This window comes from Myodes glareolus, chromosome 1 (genome assembly GCF_982192425.1).
Source record: "Myodes glareolus chromosome 1, mMyoGla1.1, whole genome shotgun sequence".
Lineage (NCBI taxonomy): Eukaryota > Metazoa > Chordata > Mammalia > Rodentia > Cricetidae > Myodes > Myodes glareolus.
Genome location: NC_142026.1, coordinates 141,134,995 through 141,155,225, shown reverse-complemented (window position 1 = coordinate 141,155,225; position 20,231 = coordinate 141,134,995). Strand labels below are relative to the sequence as shown.

At 42.4% G+C, this 20,231-nt stretch overlaps 1 long non-coding RNA gene across 1 annotated transcript; it reads right to left on the bottom strand.

Annotated features, from left to right (window-relative positions):
• Positions 1 to 12,184: 12,184 nt before the first annotated feature.
• LOC125391807 (uncharacterized) lies at positions 12,185 to 14,599 on the bottom strand. The gene is made up of 3 exons (XR_007229259.3): positions 14,459 to 14,599; positions 14,057 to 14,283; positions 12,185 to 13,969 (listed from the first exon to the last, which is right to left on the bottom strand). It is a non-coding gene; the product is annotated as an uncharacterized LOC125391807 (long non-coding RNA).
• Between the last annotated feature and the right edge of the window lie 5,632 nt (positions 14,600 to 20,231).

Here is a 20,231-nt window from a genome sequence, read left to right as displayed (position 1 = left end):
ACCCTCCTCTTTTCTTTCCTTTTCTTTTCGAGACAGGGTCTCTCTATATCCCCAGCTGTCCTAGAACTCGCTGTGTAGCCCATGCTAGCCTGTATCGCAGAGATCTGTCTACTTCTGCCTCCCTGGTGCTGGGATTAAAGGTATGTGTCACCATGTCTAGTTCTGTTACCTTTCTTACACAGCCCAAGCCCAGCTGCCTGGGGATGATGCCACCCTCACCCACAGTGAGCAGGACATTCCTACATTAATTAGCAATCTGAAAATACCCCACAGGCCAATCTGAGGGAGACAAGACATCAGCTGAGGTCCCCTCTTCTAGGTGTCAAGTTGAGAACCAGACTTAGTCATTACACTTTCTTACAAAGAAATTTCTAGACCCAGGCAATTTGAGTGGTGAATTCAACCAAGCATGTGGTAGAAGCAACAATAAGTTTGCACAAACACCCTTGGGCAGATGACAAACCTATGTGGCCAATGTCACTATAAAAACAAATCTGTTCAAATAAAAGAATGTGCAGACCTGCATTCCTCACCAAAACACAAACAGGAGATCTCAGCATTTTAACAGGACCTGAATGGAAGAATGGTAAATGGGATTTATCCTAGGAATGGACATTTGTTGTATCCTGAGTGAATTCAATTCACCTTAGTAATAAAGTTTAGATAAGCAAAGAAATTGGTTGCTTCAATAACTGTAGAAGAAGCATGTGACGGAGCCAGTATCCATTCTGAAAGTTCCCTCTCACCAAACTAGGACCAGAAATCCCTCCCCTGACAAAGGACACCTGCGACAAATGACCTGGCTACCACCACACTTAACAACAAACACTGAATTCTTGTCTTAGGTTCAAGAAAGTAACAAAGGTATGGTGTCTCATCACTGTTCTGAAATATTGTATGTGGACTTTTTAGAGAAAGAAGTGAGTAACATCCATAGAGGAAATGAAAAAGTAAAACCATATTTTTTTCAAGCATGTTGATTAGTTATGTAGAAAACCCACCACATTCAAGGAAATGTTTTATATGGATGAGTAAGTGTGAAAAGATTGACAGATATAAGATAAATATATAAAGATTTGGTTAAAATCTGTATACTAGCAGTGGAAATTAAAAACTGAGCACACAATAGCACCTATAGTAATATAACAAATAGAAGAGGTGATAGATAGAAAACCACTCCCTTCCCAAGATTCAGAAGTCTCAGCATGGGTAAGATTCCAAGTTCTGCAGAGTCAAACCCAAAATCCTGGCAGAATTTTTCTGGATGTTTTTGAAGAAGTTGAAAACTGGATCCTAAAATTCAGTTGGAAATTTAAAGAATCTAGGTTGCTACTTCTAATGTCTTCTAACTTGACATCATGCCTGCAGTAGACTGTTCACATCATGGCTGTGATTGGTTGCTCATGTCATGGCTACAGTAGGTTAGTCCCATCATGGCTGCTCACATCATGGCTGTGATTGGCTGCTCACATCAGGGTTGTGATTGGTTACTCATGTCATGGCTGCAGTAGGTTAGATACAACATGGCTGTGGTAGTCATGGATGTGGTAGGCTGCTCACATCATGGCTGCAGTAGGCTGGGTTGTCAGTCATCGGAACCCTGTCCCCATAGGAAGAGGACATCCTCCTGTCCATACATCCAGGCATCTAAGAGCACAAGCTGTAAAGATGCTTGCAGCATCCTTTTCCCTTTGCCCCAGGCCTCTGCTGAGCCCTGTGTCTTGAAAAACAAAAATGTTTACGTTGTAAAACCTCCACTCTTTACTTTCAGATCAACCTCTTGCTATGTGTTCCAGCACACTGCACCCAAGAAGAGGGTGATGTATGCCCCAAAGAGGGTTTAAGAAGCCTTGAGCAGTTGGCTTCCAGAGCAGAAGGGTCAAAGGTCACTGCTTCAAGAGCTTCAGTGCCTAGGGCTCACATTGATGACTTACAGAACTAATGAAGACTCATGGCTCACTTAAAGAGCCAGCTGGGCGCAAACCAGACATTTTGGGGATTGCTTGCAGAAGTTGAGGTGAGTTAACTTAAATCTTTTCTTTAATCATCTTTGTCTAAAATCTCTCAGAAGTACTCCAAGTGGCATTAGCAGAGGAACCACAGCAGGCCAGACCTCAGATTAAGCATTTGGCCCCATTAATTAATCATTAGAACAAGGCAGAAAGTTTGGAATTTTTGCCTGTGTTTCATTAATGAGGAATCTGAGGGTTAGAAAACCGAAATGACTTGTCTGAGATTCAAGAACAAGTGGAGGATTAGATCCTCAGTTCGCTGAGGGCCGGGGTGCTCACCCACGCCCGCCCCTCTGGCTCGACCTACTGGGACTTGGTGAAAAGAGCTCTAGAAAATATATTTGTCTGTTTGGAGGGGAATAGAGCACACTGCTTGCTTTAGCAGTAAGGAAAACGATAGGAGGCTGCCGAAGAGAAGTCCGTGGCGCCCAGCCGCAAAGCTTTCTTAGACCTGGCAGGAATCGGAGGGCTTTAATTTGTCCCATAAAAACATAACTTGGCTCCTTGTGTAAGCTTCATGAATATTACAAATCCAAATCCCTTTCAAAAAACTTCCTCTGGCCAGAATTGATAGCCTTTGTGCATGACCAGTAACCGGCTTTGCATTTTCTCATCAGGAAACTGGTATCAACTCATGTGTCCTTGCTTCTATTTTATTTCTCCTTTTGGGAAAAATGTGTTTGTTTCCAACAGCTGGACTTTTCAAAGAAATTTGTTTATGGATGGATTTTTGCTAAGTGTTATGTATTAATATGTATTCTCATCAGAAGTAACTCAAAATTTTCTTGAAAGGTATTTTAAAGATCTATAGACTATTAGAAAGGAATTGTAAGTTCTCATACAAAGAATCTAGCCAATATGATATGTATATATATAAACAATATGATGTGTGTGTATGTAAACAGTATGATATGTATATACGTAAAAACAACGATATGTATCTATGTAAACAGATACGTGTATGGCACATTGCTACAGCATGAAGGGACGAGAAGAAGAAAGGCCCAATACCAGGGCACGAGGGAAAGTTCCTCCGTCACCCGAATGCTGGCCATGGACACGAGGGAGAGTTCCTCCGTCACCCGAATGCTGGCCATGGATAGGAGTTACAGAAAGCTACTTGTTTCCCTGGCTCTACTTCTGTTATGGTGTTTCCTGATTCGGTGGCAGAAAAACAAACAAAACTATATTTGATTAGAGCATCAAATTGAACACGAAGCTCCACAGCTTCACAGGGGTCATTCTAACTACATAAAACCTCATGGCAAGGCATCCACTCTGGATCTGGTTAATTAATTTCAGTGTGTGATTTTTTTTTATTTCCAAACTCTTTATAATAAAACTAATGTAGAAAAACTATTCCATGGATTCATTTAGATGCTCTATCTAGATCAAATGCAGAATTTTGAAAGGATAAAAAAAAACACCACACATTGCATTATTCCTTTAGTGTGAATGCCCAGATTCTGCCAGCCCATAGAGACTCCACGGTTGCCAAGGGTTGGATGGCGTGGAACGGATGTGGCTGGCTAAACAGAGAGACTGTTCATAGGTATGAGGTTTCGTTTAGAACAAAATGTTCTAAAATTATCCTGTGGTTTCATAACACAGACTACTAAAAACCATGGGCTTGTATGGTATATGAATCATATTGAACTAAAACTACCAAAATATTAATTTCCCCTAAAATATAATGGCACCTGCAATTTTGGTATTTTCACATATCCTCAAATTCTTTAGTGAATTCTGGCAAGAAAAGTCTACTTACCACCCTTCCACAGAAATGTTGATGCTGTGTAAGTTTGAGTGAATCTTCTGAATTTGTTTCTAGTTTTTTCCAAGTCTTCAAAAGCTATAAAAAACTTCAAAAGCTATATATTCTGACTTCTCAACTCAATGAGAGCTGGGGAGATGCCTCTGTGGAAAAAATACTTGCTGCACAAGTGAAGGTGCCTGAGTTCAGATTCTCCAAAACTCAGACAAAATCTGGGTGTGGCAACTCTGGGGTGGGGTCAGAGATGCATGTGGCCAGCTAATCTAGCCAAATTGCAAACTTCTAGGTTCAGTGAAAAGACCCTGTCTCAAAAACCAACATGGAGAGCAATAGAGATGTAGACCTCTTGTTTCCACATTCACACACAGCACACTCACATACACATACCACACATGTACACACACACACAAGCACATGCACACACACCTACATGCATGCACACACACAAGCACATGCACACACACCTACATGCACACACACACACACACACACACACACACACACACACACACACCAGGACTGAGGAGACAGAAGTGTTTATCATATTCTGGGCATTACATAGCATGGACAGGTCTGAAGACATCATATGATATCTCAGAAATATGCACCAATTTTGTGTAACAATGGCTTTGTATCTTTAAAAACATAAAGGCCCCGCTTTCTCCCTCATATCACACACGGAGCATGTGCAAGATCCCAAATGAACAGCACAATGTGCTCTAGAAAATGCTCTCTGTTTAGGAAAGAGGAAAAAATCAAGTCAGTCTGTGAGAAAAGGGGAAGCAAAGGGAATGGCCAATCCCAGCTCCAAGAGAGTCTTCAGAAAGACATGGAAGCAAAGGGAACCACCAATCCCAGCTTCAGGAGAGTTTCAGAAAGCCATGGAAGCAAAGGGAATGGCCAATCCCAGCTCAGGAGACTCTTCAGGTTTTGAAGTCTGAGCTCTTGCCAGGGATTCCGGGCACACAAGGATCCACATCACTGCTCCCTCAACACGGGAGTCTGAAAGAATCAACATCACAAAGAGAACTAAAGGGAGACACAAGATCTGTAGTAAGATCACCTGAACACATGATTTTAATTGATCTCAACCTGGGACTAAGGCTGAGGTGCTTATTTAACATACCAAAGCCGACCTGGCCAGCAGGCTCTCCCACATCCACATCCCTCAGTTCCTACCCATTACAGGGTCTTCCCTGCCAGTTTACCCTGCCCCATGCCTTAAAATTCTCCAGCTCAGGGGTTGGACTGCCCTTCCAGCCATTTTGGTTACCTGCTTTCTTTCATATACCCTGGCCTCTTGGTCTGGCTCTCCCTCACCCCCTCTCCTCACATGGTCTGGTTCTCCCTCACCTCCTCTCCTCACATGGTCTGGCTCTCCCTCACCCCCTCTCCTCACATGATCTGGCTCTCCCTCACCCCCTCTCCTCACATGGTCTGGTTCTCCCTCACCTCCTCTCCTCACATGGTCTGGTTCTCCCTCACCCCCTCTCCTCACATGGTCTGGCTCTCCCCTCACCCCCTCTGGACTCTCCCAGATGTCTCTGTCTCTGACTATGTTCTGCTTTTCAACTACAATAAGCTTTCTCCTCCACCATACTTAGAGACACCGTGTCAGAAGTAGGAGGGAAGTGTGGATTGCTGTGAGTCTCAGGATAAAAACTAACTGGAATCGGGGGAGTTTGTGGTTTGTGATTTGGTTAGCAGTGACAGACAGGAGTCTGAACGGTGCTGTCATGGCTACACATTTGGCAAATGGACATTGTTGCTCAGAGCTGTGAGGAATTTCTCCCACACAATACTAAAGTTATATCTAAAATGTTACTTCAGGGCTCAGAGAGTAAAGTGCTTCTTATATAAGCATGAGGACCCAGAAGCCACATTAAAAAGTCAGTGGCAGCGATGTGTGTCTGAGTCCCAGCACTGGAGAGATGGAGGTGAGGGAATCCTTGGACTTTGGGGCCAGCCATTCAAGTCAAGTTGATGAATTCCAGGTCTAGGGAGAAACCCTGCCTTGAGAAACAGGGCAGAGTTCATGAGAGAAGAAAGCTCAATGTTGACTTCTGGCTTCCACACACATGTATGTGCACCCATGTGCGCGCGCGCGCACACACACACACACACACACACACACAAGTTACTTCATGGTAAAGATAGTCTAGTCAGCACCTGAAGAGCTTGAGAGTAGACATAGAGGTTGCTTTGGTTGTCTTCATTAGAAATTTTTTGAAATTATGAAAAAATATAAACTAATAGCACAAGCCAAAAGTTGATACAGACAAAATTATCCAATAAAGACAGCCAGACTTACACACAGAAACTCTATCTACCACAATTAAATGAAGAATAAAAGCTGTTGATAATACAAACAGGAGAAATGAATTTATAACCACTAAGCCAAAGGATACTGAAAGGAACACTTTGAACTAGAGAGAAGAATGAATATGTCCTAGGAGTCGCAGAGGAGAATTAATACAGGATAGGTAACCAAAGGAGTCTGGACAAACACCACAAAGCAACAAAATGACAGAAATTAATATATATCTTTTATTAATAACTTTGAATGTTAATGGTCCTAATTCACCAGTAAAAAGAAACAGACTCTAACTTTGGGTTAGAAAACAGGGTCTGTCTTCATGTTACCTCCAAGAAAGATACCTCAATAGCAAAGACAAAGACTGGGGTGAAACCATGGAAGGCAGCACCCCAGGAAACAAGCAGAGGTGGCTATACTACTATCTGGTGAAAAAGACATTGAAGAAAAGCTAGTAAGAAAACATTAGGAGGGTCATTACATACTCAATAAGGGAAAATCCATCAAGAAGATTTTGTAGTGTTAAACACAAACACATCAAGCAGAAGAGCACTCAACTTGGTAGAGCAAATACTAACAGATGTAAAAATCACAGAAGAACTCCAATAAGGTAATAATGAGTGACTTCAATTCCTCACACACATCAAGAGTTCAGATGGATGAAAACAATAAGATAAAATAATATTAGAGTTAAATGACATTATAAAACATATGGACCCAAGAGGCTTCTCCAGAGCATTCCACCCAAACACTAAATATTCCCATTCTTCTAAGCAGGCCATGGTACTTTATGAAAAGTAGATCTCATACTAGAACTTATAATTTAAAATCGTATTTTGTATTCTATCTGATCCAGCAAAATAAAGTTACGACAGAAATATAAACTATAGGAAGTACACAAACTAACTGCAGGAAATACGAAAACACAAGGAAGCTAAATAACACACTGCTGAATGATGACTCAATCATTGAAAAAAATCAAGAAAATTTTTTAAAAATTCCTAGAATGAAACGAAAATAAAAACATAACAATCAAAAATTCTGTGAGTCAATAAAAGTAGTCTGATGAGGAAAGCACCGAGTGCAGAAATCAGTACCTTAATTACATACCTTAAAGCAGAACTAGGGCAAGCCAAACTCCAAGGCAGTGTACAGCGAGAAACAATTAAGGCTGTGGGAAAAACTGATGAAATAAAAACTTAAAAATAAGACAGAAAAATAAAGGAAGAGCTAGTTCTCTGAAAATATAAACAAGATTGACAAACCCTTAGCCCAATGAACCAAATTAGGTGTAAACTAATAAAATTAGAGATAAAATGGGAAATAATAGAGCAGATAGCAGCAAAATTCAGAAACCAAAGAGACATACTGTAAAAACCTATAATCCACTAAACTGGAAAAGCTAAATTAAATGGATGGTTTTCTAGATGCATACGGTCTATGAAAGTTTAGCTAAGAAGAAATAAATGATCCAAACAGACCTATCACCAGCAACATGATTGAGCAATGATGACAATAGTAATAATAATAATCTCCCAACTGAAAATCCCAGATGTATGCACAACAGAATTCTAGCAGACATTTAAAGAATAATACCAACACTACTCAACTATTCCACAAAATATAAAGGAAAACAATGCTTCCAAACTCTTTTGACGAAGACAATATTATCCTGATTTCAAAACCAAACACCACACACACATACATGAAAACCACAGACTAATCTCTGATGAACATAGATGCAAAACTTCTCAATAAAACACTTGCAAGCTGAATTCAAGATCATATGAAAAAGATCAAGTTGGATTCAGCCCATGATTCAACGTATGTAAATCAATATATGCAATTCATCACATAAATGGACTCAAAGACATAAAACACATAACCATCTCAACAGTTGCAAAAAAGTGCTTTGACAAAATGCCAACACCCCTCATGATAAAAGTCATGAGAGTCTTGAGAACATACTGCAATTTAATTCAGGCTCTATGTGACAACCTACGGCCAACACAATAAATACTAAGTATGGAGATTCTAAAGCACTCCCATTAAGATCAGAAACCAGGTAAGCGAGTCTGCTCTCTCCATGCCCGTTTAAAATAGTGCTTGAAGTCTTAGAGCAATAAGACAAGAGAAAGAAATAAAATTGATACATAAAGAATAGGGAAAGGAGAAGCCAAGGTCAGATATGATGCTATACACAAGAGATTCTAAAGACACAACAACAACAACAAAAATATCTCTTAAAGCAGATCAACACTTTCGTCAAAGTGGCAAGATAAAAAATACACACACACACACGCCAGAAGTCTTTCTATATACCAATGCCAAACACACTGAATAAGCAAAATCAAAACAGAGAAAGGGCAGCTTGCACCTACTAGCCCCAAGAGCAACTGTTACTCGAGAGCTTTTCAAGACACTATCTCCCTCAAGTCAGGTAAGGGTGGGTATTTGGAAAATACATATCTTGCATGAGAGTGAAGTATATGGCCACAGAGGGCAGACTCTTGAGGACGCCAGTGCACCTTGGTCATTGTCAAGAGTCAGTAGATGCTGGATGAGTTGGGTACCAGGGAGCTCAGGCTGTCTTCATTCCAAGGGACTGATGGGTATCTGGGTAAGAGCTACTTTTCTAGAGCTCTCCAACAACCCAGCAAATCTGGAGCCATCTGTTTGTCTCCACCCATTGAGAGCAGCATGGTTATGTTTGTTTGCATATTTTCCTTCTTAGCCATTCAAGTCATGGACCAGTAAAGTTTCTAATCAATTCTGGGAAACATGAAACAATGGCCAGGACAGTCAGAATTCATTACGCAGAAGCCCAGAAGGGAACTCTGAGGTTAGGGTTAGGATCAACTGGCCTCCTGAGTGTCCCCGTTTCTTCATTTCTCCTAGTGAGTCACTGCTGAGTTATGAACCTGCTTCATCTCAGGCGACAACCATACAGAATACAGAAGTTGCTCACCCACGCTGGGTGGAGGGGCCGACTCCTCTGTGCTGGGTGATTTCACCTAAACTGACTTGTGGGTTTCATATGAGGCCCTCTGGCACCACCAAGTGGCTGGCCTGGCCTCTGGTCACTCTTGCATAATTTGCGGCAGAGTCCCAGTGCTCGGTTCCCGATTCTGGATTAAAATGTGAATCTTGTCATTGCTTGTCAGTTAAATGTGCTTGCTGTCCTCTGCAATCTGTCTTCAGATCTATGAAGTCCTGGATGTTTTTAAAAGTATTTTGCATAAAGCACACAGTGCTCTGATGACTACAAATACTCTTAGCATTTGGCTGAACCCTTGAGTAGGAATCTGTCCTGTCACCATGTGAACATTCTCCAGATCACCACACAAAGTGGGAAAACGTGTGCATCACCTATGGGGTCCGGATTCCTTCGTGTGCGGTCATGCAGCAACGATCCACCATAATTCTGTGTGGATCCATCCTCCTGCTCGAGCGGAATGCACTGCGCCTACAGTACCTACAGAGCATCTCAGCTCCATTAAGTATCGTCAAGAAGATCTCCAGTCGAGAGTTCCCGTTCTGTTTTCATTTCCCGACAGCACTGAGGATTGGATGCAAGGGTTTCCAGGATGCTAGCCAAGTGCCCTGCTACTGAGCTTCAGCCCCAGGCTCAGCTTTTTTTTTAATATCGGTTGTAACAGTGCACTTAGAGAGAAAGGGTAGAAATCTTCATAAATTACACCACTGGATGCAAGATTTATAGTTTATCCGCATCCAGCCCCTAACGTTGCTTTCTCCCAACCGTGTCTTCTTCAATGAAAAGCTTCCAGTTTTATTAAAGTCAAGTTTATTATTTTCATCTTTCATGAATCATAATTTTGCTGCTGAGTCTGGGAATATATCTCATTCTGTCTGCACAACAGCGATTCATGCTTTTGGAGGAAGGTTTGAAGTTTCTCACTTCACATGCAGGTCTATCTATGCTTGTTGGATTAGTGGCTGCATATGGTGCAAGGTAATGGCCTGTTTTTGATTTTTGGCTATGAATATCCACATGGTCCAGCATTGTTGGCTGAAGACACTTCCTTTACTAGAATGGCTGCAAAAATCACTCTTCTGTATCTAGACATAAGTCTATTTTTGGAATTCTACCATTTCTTTTGGTTTGCCTATTTCTGTAACACCACACTGTATCAATCACCAGGACAATGCTACGGTATGTCTGTCACCATGGCAACACCACACTGTGTCTGCCACAATTTCACACCATACTGTATCATATACTGATGATGATGATGATGATGATGATAGCTATTATTATTATACACATGTTATATATTTATTTTTTGTTTTTCAGGACAGGGTTTTTCTGTGTAACAGAAAAACAGCCTTGACTATGAATTGCTTATCTTAAGACATTATTTTAGTTACACTACTTTTCCTTCCATAATTATCATGGATCATATATGTCTTTTAACTTTATGTCTGAATTTCAGATTCAGTGTGTTGGTATCTGAAGAGAGCTCCTGGGATCTAGCGGATGTCACCTTCATGTAGCTGCACCAGTGGGAAGGCTGGCATCTCTAAAATGCTGCATCTTCACATTCAGGAACTTTTTCTAGGTGTTTTTTATTTCTTCAGTAGTTTTTAAATAATTTTTATCATAGAAATCTTGCATAGTTTGCATTATATTTGTAACTAAGTTCTTCATTTCTTTCAGTGCTTGTACAAATACTTTAAATACTTAAATTAGCAATATTCACTATCAGGTAGAGGACCATTTTGATTTGTGTATAAATTTTTTTAGTGTATAGCCACAAATCCTTGCAATCTTATGGATTTGGCATGTTTCTAATTTTCCAATATATATGTTTAACATTCTAAATTTTCCCCTAAAACTTAAGTTTTATTTAGTTAAAATATTTTTAATTTCTCAAAATATTTTAAAAAATACTTTTATGGCCCCCAGTCTATTTTAAAACTGTATGGTTTAAATAATATATATTCATATGTTCTCCAAATGCAAGTATTTTTATTTCCAACTAACACCATCATGCCAGAAACATACTTCTTATGGTCCTGAGTCCTTCACCTCTTTTAATGATTACTTAAAAACAGAATAAATAACACCTATATTACCGACTATTTCAATTTGGAAAAAATCTATTCTGCAGCTGTTAGGTGGAGTCTCCTACAAATGCCAGTAATAACTGGCTAGCAGTGGTTATTGGGAAAATAAGCAAAGATCAGTGATCTTTAGCATGAGAATATTTTTCTAGGGAATATACAAAAATAACACTCAAAATGTTAACCATTGTTTTTCATAAGATATTATCAAAATTTATCTCAGGTTTGAGATGAAACATTTTCACAGAAAATGTCTGACAAAGGTCTCCTGAACTCAACGAGTGAAGTAATAAAACCTCAAGACCAACACAGGCAAGAACTTTAACAGACATGTCAACACTGGCTGGAGATCTGTGCCACTGGCAGAGACTCAACTCCAGGCTTTGGGGAAAATCAGACTAAGACCACAGACGGTCCTGTTGGGAAGCCCACCAGGGAAGGTGTGGCCAAACTGGGTGTTGATGAGAAAGGGTGGTGGGTTAGTTGCTTCTCTCATCACTAGGACACAATACTTAACACAAAGCCACATAAGAAAGGAAGGGTTATTTGGACCACAGTTTGAGAGGGTCCAGTCCGTCATGGCAGGGAAGAAATTGCAGAATGAGTATGTGGCTGGGACTTCTTGAAGGTGGAGAGACCAGAGAAGAGCTAAAGTATAAGTGTGCCTTATTTTCTCCTGTTGTTCAGCGGGTACCCCATCTCATGGAAGGGTACTGCCTACATCCAGGGCGAACCTTCCTTCCTCAGTTAAATTTCTATGGAAAGACCTCACAAATATGTCCTGAGGTGTCCCTCTTAGGCAATTCCAAACCCAGTCACATTGACACAAAGCGAAACCAGAAAGGATGGGAACCTCACCTCTCAGAAGTTCTGGAAAATACTCTGCATGTCAGTTTTCCAAATTTTATAACACTACACACAGACCTGCCATATCACCCAACTATTCCACTCCTAGAATTGGTGCATTTGAAGCAAAAGTTTGGGGACACAAATGCCAATATCACCATTTATTAATAATAACATCAAACTGTAAAAGTCTAAATGTTCATCAACAGGTGGATGAGTCCGTGCATTATTTTACACCATGCAGCAGTGGAGTATTGCACAGCCATGATGAAGCAAGTTACCCACACACTACAATATAATTGTCATATGAAATCATCAAAGTCAGAGAAAACTAAAGCAGAACACCAACTCCAAGGCTTTATGGAACGCTGCCACTACGACAGCCATCAAATTAATGGTTGCCCTTGGAGGAGTGGACTCCAAGGGAGGTAAGGAAAGCGTTTTAGTGATGGAAATGAACTTCTTGTTTTATGGGTATAGGTGTTTATGTCACGATAACACTCTAAATATTTGCCTATTTATTTTCTTGTTATGCATCACTAAAGCTGTCAGAACAAGCAATTAAGTAAAACCATTTCCAGTTAGATAAAAATTAATGAAATTCTTTCTTCACAGCTACCCAAAAAATGAATAGCAAATGAAGTTTTTCTATATTAAAAAACAAAATGCAGCAAGAAAAGCTGACCACAGAAGAAATGGTCTTTAAAGAGAACACAGTATAGAAAAATATGGAGATTGTTACTGTACTGTGACTTTTATACAGTGGATAAGAGTGCAACTTTATGTTATAATATTAGATAAGGAATTAATAAAACCACTACTTTAAACATTATTTATGCAAAGATACATGTCATATTTCATAGGTTGACTCCTAAAATAAAATATGGAATATTTCAAAAATATAAGGAAAAATTGATTGTTGAACATAATTAATTTATTGAAGTAAATCAAGAGATGAAAGAAACAAAAACAGATGTGACAGATGCAACCAAACAGTAACTTCAGCATACTAGTGATAACATGGAATGTAAGACCCTGGATAGCTAAGCTATAGACAAAAGCATGCTTTAAAAAGACCCTACATGATTTAGTTTTCAAAAAAATACCACACTTAAAATAAAAAGAGGCAAATGGACTTAAAACAGAAAAATGAAAACACTTTCCCCAAGGTTCTAGCGTGACTGACAGCTGAGTTTAGAAAAGCATTTTACACACCAGCATATTTAGTAAATAGTGGAAACATTTAAAACGAAAGTTCTAACTTCCCAACCCAGAAGGTAACACACATCAAATCGAAGCCAAAGAAAGTAGGGGAATGATAAACTAGGATGACGGGCTGAGAGTTTCCCCGGTGAGGGCCCTGATTGTTACCATTCTCCATGTTCTTCTAATTCAAGATGGTGGTTATTCATTCACTTCTGCCGCCATTCGACGGGCTGGGATCTTCTAATCCACCCAGACAAGGATGAGTCAAGGGTGGGTGAGACGCTCCCCCAGGGCTAGCAATCCCGAGACCCAGGTGCTGGACTTGCAAACCCGTTTTCACAGCTCCACGTCCGGTCACCAAGGAGCTCATCACTCCGGGCTTTGAAGGCAGTGACCAAAGTCTCCGGATCCAAGAGGGAGCACCCCTGGCACACAGCAGCAGCGCTCTCAGACAGTGATGATAGAGCCTGCCGCTGTGAGACTGGTGTTCCCAGGACTTCAGGCCTGTCTGAGAGATGGCACCACCTGCTTCTGGACACAGGGCAAACCAGTCTGCCTGGGAGGAGGTGATGGAGCCACAGGTCAAGTTGTTTAGGCAATGCTGGAAAACACTGAGCTGAGCACGGTTCAAAGTCGTTATTTGTGGAGGCTGAGCGCCAGCTAGAGCCTGCAGGTCTTCTCTCGCGGGCCCCCAGGACAAGGCTCCTCAGTTCGGCTTCCACATGGAGCACCCTAAGAGAGACAGACAAATTATTTCTGTTTTCTTTTTTAAATTATCGATGGTTGGGGCTGTGGGATGGCTCAGAGCATAAAGGTCACCTGAGTCCAATATCCAGGTCACACAGGGCGGAGGAAGAGAACTGGGTCATCCTCTGTCTTTCACAGGAGCCCCGTTCCTTGAACACTTCCCTCAGCACGAAGACACCGACTTTTTCTTAATTTGTTTTCTACTTTCAGTTGCTGAACATGCCAAGAGCTCAGGATGAATCACAACACCTGTCTATCACCACCACTTCCACAGAGACCAGGTGTACGCGTTATCATTCCTTGACAAAGGAAAGCAAGTTTAACAATAAGGCTGTTAGGACACAGGCTTTCTCACTGGAAGGGCGTGGGGGCACTGGGCAGCTGCAGAGTCAGCAGCTGGAGCCAGTGGCCTCAGATTTGTGCCAGAGGGTGAACTAGAGATAACCTGTGTCCACAGAGGGCCATTGATCTTACCTTAATGTGGAAGGAAGTCTTTTCTTATCCCTGTCGTGTGACTGGGTAGTTTGCTCATAATCTCAGACCTCTTACAAACAGCGATAAATAAAGGGCCTGTGGCTTCTTGTGGAATGCAAGGCCAGAATTTACAAATATGTTTCAACACAAAGTCATGGGAATGGAGGGCCGGGCACTGAAGCAAAGTTACATAACGGGAATAATAAATTGAAGCCGTCACCTCGAGACACAGAGGTTGAGCACACGCTCACCCTTAGGTCTGCAGTCACATGAGCTCCAGACCGGCCACACTTTGTTTAGAATCTATCGGTGTCAGCTGCTCCAGGGTCTCGTAAATCACCCCTCAGACATCTTGACAGATTCGAGAAACAGAAGGGACAACTGTGGCAGCTTGTTTTCCTCCACAATTGCTCAGCAGACAGAGAGAGAGGGAGAGAAGGGGGAGGGGAAAGGAGAGGGAGGGAGAAGAAGGGAAGGAGGGAAAGGAAGAGGGAAGGAGGGAGAGAGAGAGATGGGGGGGGAGAGAGAGAGAGACTGGGAGGGGAGAGAGACTTTCCTTGTCTCTGAAGTTTCTGGAAGCAGGGAAATCCCAGAGGCCCTGGAGAATTCGTGACTGGGTCCCAGGACATGCCTATCCTCCCACCCCAGCAGGACACAGGGGTCAGGGACAGGAGACACACCTGCCATTCCAGCCCCCACTCTGGTGTGTGGACTTGACCTTTACAGAGAAGCAGCGGCAGACCCCAGTTTCAGGCTGTCTGTGATTCATGCATTTTTATATCCTGACTCTGTGTAGTTTGGGCTGGGGCCATTTGTGTTCCCCCGTCAAAGATCATGCATACCTGTTTCTTAGCTGAATGTCCTTAGCACCCTCTGAAATTCTGGCAGTTTACCTTGGAGGAAGGAAGATTCTGGAGAGACACTGTGTCCTGCCCCTCTTAAGCTATGAAACTAAACAATGGTCCGACGGCATCAGACTGGAGGAAGTTTAGGCTGGGGCACCAGCTAGAGTGGGAGCTTGGCTCCGGGAAAGAGTTTTCACCAGTTCTGGCAGCTTACCTGACCCCCTTGCAGGAGGGATTGACACCAAGACAGGCTTGCTTAGCTACATGGACACACTGCTTTTTATTTAACTCTAACCCTCATGTCATGGCACCCAAAATGGACTTGTGGGGTTGGGTAGAGGGTGCCAACTGGACCTCTTGAATTTTTCTTCTTTCCAATGTGGCTACACAGAATATAGCGCCTTTCTCTGCTTTTCACACTTTTCTTAAATGGCCCCATTGAGAATGAATGGCTAAGCCTGGCTTTTTAGGGCGGCCAAGCTCCGGGTTGACCTGTGAAAACTCCATTGAAGTGTTTAAGCCGTGAGACTTGGGCCTTTCAGGCAGGGTTCATTTGTTGGACTCGGCTATGGTACCGTGTGTGGTTGGTTTCCTCTGGATCACTCCTTTGGTTAAATTGCCCTCTGCCTGTGTAAAGAGAAATGAAGGCTTATACAGAGGTAGATGCTGCAACTTTATACAAAACAAAATAATAAATAGAATGCAGCAGAGACATTGTCCTTTGTTTATGTTCAGAACACCCCAGCAGGGACCCACACAGACACCTTCAAGATTGTCCCTGGCAAGAACAGGGTCAGCAGAAAGGGGAAGTGGGACCTTAGGAGTGACCACAAGCCTTGTTGCTGTGTGAGAGATGCATCCTAGCAAGAATTAAATGGGGCACTCAGAGCATGGGTGTGAGGACTAGTCAGACAAGCCTGGAAGGAGAATGTGGTGGTCCTGACTTAGTGAGAGCCCTGGTTACTAGGCAGTGCACAGCGATGGGGCCAATGCCCTCAGGGAGCAGCCCCACTCACCTGGACCTGGGAAGTGAGAGAGAAATAATGCTAGTTTCCCACCAGACATTCCGGTCCTATATTTGGGGACACCAGGAGCTTGGATTCTGCTGACAATTCCATAACAATGGACCGGCTCATCAGGAATGGGGGCAGCACTAGGTTTTCTCTAGGGAGAGGTGGTGGATGAGGTCACACAGGGAGACAGGAACCCTGGTCATGAGGAGCAGAGAGCACCAGCAAGGAACCAGTGGAACTTTGTCCTGACCGAGTGGAGCGGAAGAAACATCTGGGAAGCCTTAGGAGCAGAGGGATGTTGGGTTCTGCCATCAAGAAGTCTGTAGGCAGAGACAGAGTAGAGAGGGATCTCAATGCTTCTCCAGGAGGCTCCCATGGAACCTGCTGCTGGATTGAGTCTGAGTGACAAGAGACAAGTCTGGAAGCACACTCATCAAGGCATTATTAACAGATTGAGTCTGGGAAGTACGTAGGAGACCAGTGGTGATACCTAAGTGAAACCTTAGCCTCTATGCTTTTTACACAAGTATATCTATTCTAAAATATTAGAAGAAAATTCTGATTTTTAAAGTGTATTTTCATCCTATTTGTGAAGCAATAGAGCTTTAGCAATAATAGTGCTTTAATGACTACCATTTGAATTTCAAAGCTCTCAGCAAGAAAACATCAAACTTGTGTGGAAAACCAGCATCAACTAAGCCAAGTCCTGAGCATTCAAAGTGCACTGTGTGTTCTCAAAAAAAATATTTACATAATAAGAAAGTGACCACAAGAGATACGGATTGAGGAAATGTTGGAGCGCTCACCATTTCAGAGTAGCGGGGGGAAAAGGAAACTAAAGGAAGGTTGAGACATCGAAGAGAATCTGGTCCTGGCTTGAAGGGAACCTTGGTCAGGTTACTGAACCTGAGTTTATTTGGCATTTTCTTCTGGAAAGTAAAAGCTCTTGCCCTGCTTACTTCACAGACAGATGAAGTGTGTAGAAAGACAGACATGAAACCATAAATAGGTGAAGACTTTGAAAGCTGGTTGCCCTCTGATAGTAAAGAACTACAACAGAATTTACAGGAAACAGCCATGATACTGTTGAACATTGCTGGCTTCATCACTGTACGTCAAGGGCTGGGTGTGCTCCATACCCACCCTTCTCACCTTCCTTGCTTGGGCTCCGTGACAACGGAATGTCGGACAGAAAGGTGTATAATGTAGAACATCCTAGCCTTGAGTTGGTGAAAGAAAAATCCTTGAGGAAAATGATTTGAAAGAGGTAAACCATAAACTTCAATAAAGTCACGCTAAAGCTTTTATTTTGGGAGGTGGGGAGATTGAGATGGGGATCTGCCCAGAGCAGGAGGGAGCTGCCGTTGCTGTCTAGGGAGTGGGTTGGGACATCTGACTGGTGTATAGGGATTAAGATTGAAAGGCTAACTCTCCAGCTCAGATTTCAGACAGGCCAATGATACAACCTGGAGTGTAAGAAAGAGATGAAGGTCTGGATATGTGAATCTGGAAACAACTGTGTGGAGAAAATTACACCTGCAAGATCTGCAGGCCATGTGACTTTTAGGTGAGGATAATGGGACAGTGAGGGCCACAAGGGGCTGGGACTAAACTTTGCCTGTGTGGTGTCTTTGCATAGACCAGCAAGTTTTAGATAGATAGCTGTCAGACAACCAGAGCAGAGATCATCTGCCAACCAGCGCCATGCTCCCTCTCTTTGCCATTACTGATCAGTGACACAGGAACCATAGTGAAAGGCATTATTGAGAGAATGAGAAGTCCGTGTTAGCACACAGGCTTGGTCTTGAGTCCATCCCAAGCCATGAAGATGTCAGATTGCTCAAAATTGTAGTGAACTGCGTTTGGGAAAGAGGAATCCGCCCAGACCAGTGAAGATCATGCCATGTGGGTATTTACTCAGGTTGGAAGCAGTCCGTTCCTTATACAGCACACAGCAGGGTATGTAGTGTGCCTCAGACCTTGGGCTCTGTGATACCACTTATACATTAGTGACAACCTCTCCAAGTTGTCCGTTGGCCCATCTTAGGTGCACAAGAGAAACCTGTTTCCGTGTAATCATTTATTGCCAGAGAAGCGACTTGCCCTGTCCTCTTCATAGAAGGACGAGGAAGTGTCCGACCAAGCTCTCCTGATGGTCCACTGTGACAGGTGTGAGTGCCCTCTGGAATTTCTCAACAACAAAGCATTTAATTACAGGTTCTCTCTCTTTGATAATAGATGAGATGTTTTAAGTCATAAAATTACAAGCTAGAATTTGCATATAGTTGTTTAGGAGCTTCTAGTGGAGAGATTCCAGAAGGATCATCGAACAATCTATTTTGAGCACTGTTGTTAAATCAGAAGTTTGAATTCCACTCCATTTAGTAAGCATGAAGGAAGTTAGTGGCTTTCTTATGGAAAAATTCGCTGTGCTTTAAAAAGAATTCAGAGCACAAATCATGAAAATCTGGCAACAAATCATCCAACCGTGATTAACAGCCCAATGGGCTTGTGCAGCTTAGAGCATATTCAGACTCAAGTTCTCTATGTATGAGATGAAACAAAGCCCCTCCGGGTCTGAGAAGATGTTCTGTTTTATTAGACAATCCTAACCCAGAGACCTTCAGGATAGCATGAAAATGGACTAGTCCTTGTGAAAATTTACTCTTCAGAGACACTAAAAGAAAAAAGCAGAAAGCAAAACAGAACCCAAAACTCACTTAAGTGATAGGGGAGTTCAGCCAATGACATTCTGTCTGTTGGGCGTGTTGCCCTAAGCAAAAATTTACCTATAAACCTGGCGGGTGTGCTTCCCCTCGCTCTCTCGCTTGGCTCCAGCATTCTGGAAGGACCGTTGGGATTCTGGTGTAAGTTTTCCTTCTGTTTTATTAAAGCTGTATCTTTTGTAAACTAGTCTGGCGGATCATTAATTACCAATTGACCTCGCCCCTTCACTTAAGTATAAATAAAATTGTAATAAAGTATCTAGACCCATTGTAAAATAGAAACGCAAAAGTTTTGAAGTGTGATTTTATATTAAATAGACTACTAACCTGGACTGGCCAACATTGTTGAGACCTCATGGGCATCCACATACCCCTTCAAAGACATTAGAAAGCTGACTGAGACCCAAGGATGTCAAAGGGACAGTCCCATCCCCTTGATTCCCTTTAGAGCTTGACTTGGGACACCTTTGGGTCCCGAGTCAGACCAGAACAAGCTACTGACACCAGACACACTGCCAGGAAGTAAATTTAACCTCCATCAAAAGGGAGCTGGGATACTGGTCAGGGAGGTATGCCCACACTGCCAGACACAGCACTGCCACCTAGATTTAAGTCATAGATCTAAGGAGACCCTAGGTTGGAGTTTTAACATATGTTACACAGAGCAATGAGCAACCAAACCTATTTCATGGGGTCAAGACCACTGAACTATTTAAATTAAAGAGAATGAGCCCAAGAAGGTCTCTCAGCGATAGCCCCGTTTCTCACCTTTGTTATTAATTGTGCATTTTTCCTTGGTCTTGAACTATTTGCTATGGTTATGCACTTCCGGCAGGGCTCACCCCTCAGCAGGACAGGGTTGTTTATGTTCAGTCCCTTCTCCCATCTATCGACTTCACATTAACGGGTATTCACTAAGCACTGTTAGAGTCCTACTCTGAATATTTGGATACAAGAATAAAATAGACACAATCCTTTCCCTCGGGAAACGTCCAGTCTGTTAAAGGATGAAGACACTAGTCCACAATGCCCTGTGTGACTAGAGCAGAGACAGAAGAGGCCCTTCAAATCCCAGCAACGCATTCCAAAGGGAGGGAGAAAACTGCAAAGAAATAACTCAAATGTATATTTGACATTTCTTTTCTGTCTCATTAATCGCCTGGCTTCCAGGTGTCAACTGTGGTGTCTG